The sequence below is a fragment of the Aotus nancymaae genome, unplaced genomic scaffold, assembly GCF_030222135.1.
Source record: "Aotus nancymaae isolate 86718 unplaced genomic scaffold, 86718_ANA_hifiasm-v0.15.2.pri h1tg000108l, whole genome shotgun sequence".
Classification (NCBI taxonomy): Eukaryota; Metazoa; Chordata; class Mammalia; order Primates; family Aotidae; genus Aotus; species Aotus nancymaae.
Window position 1 is genome coordinate 16225869 of NW_026988523.1, and position 6446 is coordinate 16232314.

General features: G+C 36.0%; 1 protein-coding gene across 1 annotated transcript in view; it reads right to left on the reverse strand.

The window, feature by feature from the left end:
• COLGALT2 (collagen beta(1-O)galactosyltransferase 2) overlaps positions 1-6405 on the reverse strand; it is a 126106-nt gene extending 119701 nt beyond the window's left edge. Inside the window, exon 1 of the mRNA XM_021668029.2 lies at positions 6328-6405. The gene's annotated coding sequence lies outside the window, so the exon portion shown is untranslated. The remainder of the gene's footprint in view (positions 1-6327) is intronic.
• Between the last annotated feature and the right edge of the window lie 41 nt (positions 6406-6446).

The window sequence follows — 6446 nt, forward strand, 5'->3', positions numbered from 1 at the left end:
GAACTTTAGTGACTTAAAAGAACATGTTCTATCCCAATGTAAAGAAACTAAGAACCTTGAAAAAAGGTTTGACGAAATTCTAACGAGAAATGACAACTTAGAGAGGAATATAAGTGAATTAATGGAACTGAAGAATACAATATGAGAACTCCGTGAAGTATGCACAGGTTTTAACAGTCGAATTGATCAAGCAGAAGAAAGGATATCAGAGGTCGAAGACGAACTCAATGAAATGAAACGAGAAGACAAGATTAGAGAAGAAAGAGTAAAAAGGAATGAGCAAAGTCTCCAAGAAATATGGGACTATGTGAAAAGACCTAATTTACGATTGATAGGTATACCTGAATGTCATGAAGAGAATGAATCCAAGTTGGAAAATATTCTTCAGGATATTACTCAGGAAAACTTTCCTAATCTAGTAAGGCAGGACAATACTCAACTCCAGTTAATCCAGAGAACACCACAAAGATATTTCTCAAGTAGAGCAACTCCAAGACACATAATCACTAGATTCACTAGGGTTGAAATAAAGAAGAAAATTCTAAGGGCAGCTAGAGAGAAAGGTCACGTTACCCATAAAGGGAAGCCTATCAGACTCACAGCAGACCTCGCACCAGAAACCCTACAAACTAGAAGAGAGTGGGGGTCAATATTCAATATCCTCAAAGAAAAGAATTTTCAACCCAGAATCTCATATCCCGCCAAACTAAGCTTTATAAGTGAAGGAAAAAGAAAATTTTTCACGAACAAGCAAGCACTCAGAGATTTCATCACCACCAGGCCTGCTTTACAAGAGCTTCTGAAAGAAGCACTACAAACAGAGGGGAACAACCAGTATCGGTCATCCCAAAAACTTACCAAAACATAAAGAGTATCTTTATAATGAAGAATCTACATCAACTAATGGGCAAAATAGACAGCTAGCATTAAATGACAATATTGAACTCACAAATATTAATATTAATTCTAAATTTAAATGGATTAAATGCCCCAATCAAAGACACAGACAGGTAAATTGAATAAAAAGTCAAAACCCATTGGTACGCTGTATCCAGATCTATTTCACAAGCAACGACATACAAAGACTCAAAACAAAGGGATGGAGGAAGACTCACCAATTAAATGGAGAGCAAAAAAAAAAGAAAGGAAAAAAACAGGTGTTGTAACTTTCGTCTCTCACAAAATAGACTTTAATAGTAACAAAGACTAAAAGAAACAAAGAAGGACATTACATAATGGTAAAAGGATCAATGCAACAATAGGAGTTAATGATTATAAATATATATGAACCCAATACAGGAGCACCCAGATACATAAGACAAGTTCTCAATGACTTATAAAGAGACCTGGACTCCCGCATAATAGTGGGAGATTTTGACACCACATTGTTAATATTCGACGGATCAACGACATAGAAAATTAATAGGGATATCTATGATTTGAACTTAGACCCGGAATAAGTAAACTTAGTGAATATTTATAGAATTCCCCACCCCAGGTCCACAGAACATACATTTTTCTCAGTATCACATTACACCTATTTTGAAAGTGACCACATAATTGGAAAATTGGAGGTAAAACATTCTTCAGCATTTGCATAGCATTTCACAGACTTAAATGAAATATTGGTTGGCTGTTTGTTTGTTATTTTCTTCCCTTATTCCTTCATGTCTCTGTTGTTAAGCACAATTATCGGCATAAAAGAGGTTTTTAATACCTATTTTTAGATTGCATTCCAGCCCAGGCAATAGAGCAAGAATCCTGTTCTCTCTTCCCCTTTTTCTTTCTCTTTCTTTAAAAATAAAAAATAATAATAATAAAAAAAAGGTTATTTAATTTTCAGAGAAGATTCTGAGGGAAGAAACTTAGAAATATTTGAAAGAGTCCATATGAAATAGTAAAATGGGCATTGAATAAAATTAAATTTAGTGAACAACAGTGAGACCAAAAGATTCTCACCCAGTATGTACAAATCACATAAACATGAGAGTTAGAAATTAAGAGTTTGGAAAATGGTGAATTCCATGTTTCTGCTGGTGTTCGGGCATAATGGATCAGCCCTCTAATATGTTGAGCAAGGAGTTAAAGACAGTGGGTGGATGTTTGTAGTAGAGGACTCCAGGACCCCTTAAGCCCTGAGCTACTGTGATTCTTTGAACTGAACATTGTTATATTGATTTTTGTCTCTTCCTAAACACATTATGTGTTTATTAACAATATTATTTCTCAACTTCCTTTTTTAGGAGAGCAAAAATAATAATAATAAATAAATAAAAATATGCTCTAGAATATATACCTGGGATTATAATTGGTGGATCATAGGATTTGTGTATCTTTCCTTTGGTCTACTTTTATGCCAACTCTTGGCTTTTGTTGATAATCTGATAGGTGTATTAAGGTATCTTCTTACCTCAACTTGCATTTTCTTAATCAATGTGGCTGAACATCAAGTCACATTTGCTGGCCTTTTAATCTGTTTTTCTGTTTATTTTCTTTTTTTTTTTAACCTAAGGAGTGTTTTGATTCCTAATTGATTTTTAGGAGTTCTTTATAGATTCTGGGTATCTTTTCTTTCAATTATGTGTTCCAGATGTCTTTCCCTCACCCCACTCTCTTTGTGTCAGAAATTCTTAACTGAAATACAGTTAAATTGCCAAAATTTTCCCATATAGTCTGTGCTTTTTGTGTCTGGTTTAAGAAATCACTATCTTTGGGTCATAAAATACTCTTTTATATTCTCTCCTAGAGATTTAAAAGTGTTTGCCTCCACGCCATGTAGCAAATCACACTCTCTCCTTCCCTTCTTGCATCTGCAGTGTTACTTCTGCCCACATTTGTATGGGTCTGCTTCCTGGCTGCCTACTTTGTTTCACTGGTTTTACCTATCCATGTGCCAATGTCACATCCTTGTAATTAGATATATTTACAAGAATTTAAATTTTGTTTAAAACCTTACCTTTATAAGATATTTTATATTTCGGAATTTTAACTTCATAAGAGTTTCCTTCCTTTTGTTCATAAAAAGGGTCTTGGTTATTTTTGGTCCTTTATGCCTACATTTCAGAATCAGCTTATCGGGTACTAAGAAAATCCTTCTTGGGATTTTAATTGGCATTGCTAGAATCTGTAAATAACTTTGGAGGAAACTGCCATCTTTACAATATTGAATTATTCTCTTTCTTGAATCTTTCTCTGTTCTTGAAACAGAGAATGGGAAATTGTGTGTGTCGTGTACAAAAAAAAAGGAACAAGATATATATGAACACCCTTACAGCCAATGAATGAAAAGCTGATCCAGAATGCTAGACAACATTTTTCAGCGTGGGATCACTGTCTCATATAATACTGTGAAAAAGCTTTTTCTTCTTTTTTTTTTTTTTCACACTAGAGATTCACCTCACAATGTAATGTTCGCATTTCCTCTTGAGACTCTTACTGAATTAATATGTCTCTGGCTAGACATTACAGATTTTTGTAGGAATAAAATGGTCTGGCTCAGGATATCATTGGGAAATGAGGTCAGCAAGTGCCAGATTACAATGAATTTTATTAAATCCAATATACACGGGGGGATTTTATTCGTTGTTTCTTATCTAGCCTTTTTACTCACTACTTTGGTTCTCTAACAGAGTGAACTATTGAAGCATTTACAAAAGGAGAAATCCTCCAGGCTACCAGACACTGAAACTCTCCTCTGTTCTCTAGGGGATTTCACTCTAGATTGCTGCAATAGCCATTTGATTCTGCACTGTAAATACTAGGTTGTCTAAGTGTTCCCAAATCCTTTGTGTTCACTCTTAGCAATTCCCAATCACCAAGACTTAAGTTTCCATTGCTTAACAGGGAAGCTAAGAAACACTCCCTTTTCATTCTTCATCTCTTTTAAATAGACAAGGACATTAAAAGTCAGAAGTATGTAATATTTATGCCTGAATGTATCATGCTTTTTCTAAGCAACAGTATTTAATCTATTTGCCAAAGGATGGCATTTATCTGTTGCTTTTTTGATTTATGGCCTATTTGCCAAAGGATGGCATTTATCTGTTGCTTTTTTGATTTATGGTTCTTTCTTCATCCTTCTAGTTTTTCCTATCTCCAATTTTTTTTTCTTGAACAGAAGCTGAAATTCTTCCCCTGAAGATGTTTGAGGCTGGTTCACATAGTCCCTAATCCCAGTGGAAATCCTTAATGATTTATAAAATTTTTCCCCTACTCAGATTAGCAACAAAATACTCTTAATGCTTCTAAAAATGCCATCATATGAACTAATTTGGATCTTTAGGAGTCAGAGAGATTTATTCACTTCCAATCACTTGAATTAGTGTCAGTGTTTCATGCTTCAATGGCCCTATTAATTTCCGTACCATTTTCTTCTTTCGGGTTTAGTAGCTGCTTTGTGGAGGCAAAGGTTCATTCAAATTGTAATATATTTGAGGGAAATATATGAATCCTCATGTGTGGCTTTACATCTCATTCAATAATAGATGCCCTTCTTTTCCCTGTGTGTGATATGTTGCTTCTTTTGAGGCATTCTAGCTTTTCTCTTTATCTTTTTGATTTTCAATAGTTTGATTACAATGTAGAATGCTTTGTGTTTATTTTAGTTGTTGTATATTTAGCATTTTGTACAGGCAAATGTCTTTCATTAAATTTGGGGATATTTTGGCCACTCTTTCTTCAACAATTTTTTTCTGTCCCTTGTTTTTTTCTACTTGTTATTTACATGCATGTTGAATCAAATCTCTGTGGATCTACTCACTTTTTAAAGATAATTTTTCTCTTTGTTGTTTACTTTTAATAATTTCTATTGCTCTATTTCAAATTCCCTACTTTTTCTTCTGTAATTTCTTTCTGGCTGTTAAATTCATCCAGTGAATTTTTTTATTTTTAAAATTATAATTTTCAATCTTCAGAATTTCCATTTGGTTTTAAAAATCTTTTTTTTTTTTTTTGCTGAGATTTTCTGTTTGTCTCCTGAGATTTTCATTCATTGAAAACATGTTTTACTTCATTGAGAATTGTTTTACTAGTCACTTTAAAATCCTTATCTGTCAGTTTCAACTTCTGATTCATCTCAGGGTCAAACTCTAGAGTATGCAATCCATTTTCTCGAATTTCACATGTCAGATAGTTTTGGATAGTATACTGGACTTTATGAGTGTTAAGTGGAGAGTGTGGATTCTATTACCATTCTCTGATGAGTGTTATTTCCTTTGTATTAGTAGGTAATTTTTCTGGCTAGATTTTAACTGCAAACTCTCTCCCTTTCGGAGACAACTCTGGTCTCAGTTCAGATTTTTTGTTTTTAACTGAGCTGCTGTGATTCTGTTTTGGGTGGTTCAGGAGCTCTCAGAGATGTGGATCGACAGAGTTTGGTGATCCACTCTCTGATTCTTCCTTGGGATTTCTTAACCTCTTCAGAATTCAAACTATTCTGGCTTCACTTTTCTGCTTCCCCAGTTAAGAATAACCAATAAGTTTTATACACACACACCTGCTGCTGCTGAGCCTGACTTCTGAACTGCACTTAGCCCCAAGTTAAATGCCAGAGAGAGAGGAATGTTCTTGTGGAGTTCCTCATCTTTAAGCAATCTTGCCCTTCCTACCAGTCTGCTGTTCACCCTCCAGTATATTCAGCTTTTTGTATTGTGTTCAACCTGTTTTCTGCTGGGGATGGTCCAGTAGGGTCTTAGCCTATCATGGTTGAAAGTAGAAGTTCTGTCCTGCCTGGGACTTTGGATTTTGAGTCATCCTTGTCTTGGTAAATGCGATAGCCTCCTCACCAGTCCCTGTTTGTGTCCTTGCTCCCTACAGTCCCTCCTCAACACATCAGTCAGTGATCCTATGAAAACATAACAGGAGCCTCAAACAGTTTCCCATTTCACTCACAGTAAATTTAAAAATGCTTAAAATGTGCTACTCTGCCTGCCTGAAACTCCTCATCCTTGGCTTCCAGATCACATGCTTGTGCCAGTTTGTATCCTATCTTTCTGAACACTCATTCAGCAACTCGTGTTTCCTCTAATACTGAAACGTGGGTCCAGCCTGAAAGTATGGTTCTACTTCAAAGTTTTTTGTCAAGGCACTAAATAAGGCTTTTCCAGTTCTAAGGAATCAGAAACCAGGACCCCACTGCTGAACGCAAAGAGGACGTATACATCCCCCAACTTTCTCAGAGAGCTATAGGCAGCACTGACTTAAAGAGGATTAAGAGCTTCTAGGCGCGGGCTACTCTTTAATATTTTCACGCTAGAATTTGCTCGGATTTGAATAAAAGCAGAGCAAAACTAGAGACGAAACTAGAGTGTTCGCGCAGGTTCTTACTACCTTGGTCAGAAGCGGGGGCTGATGCAACTTTCCTCCCAGATTCAGCGTCTTCTCGTGCGGCCGCGGCGAGTCTCGGGGAAGCGGAACCCACAGGCGCGCGCGCAGCTGTTTCTGGCCGG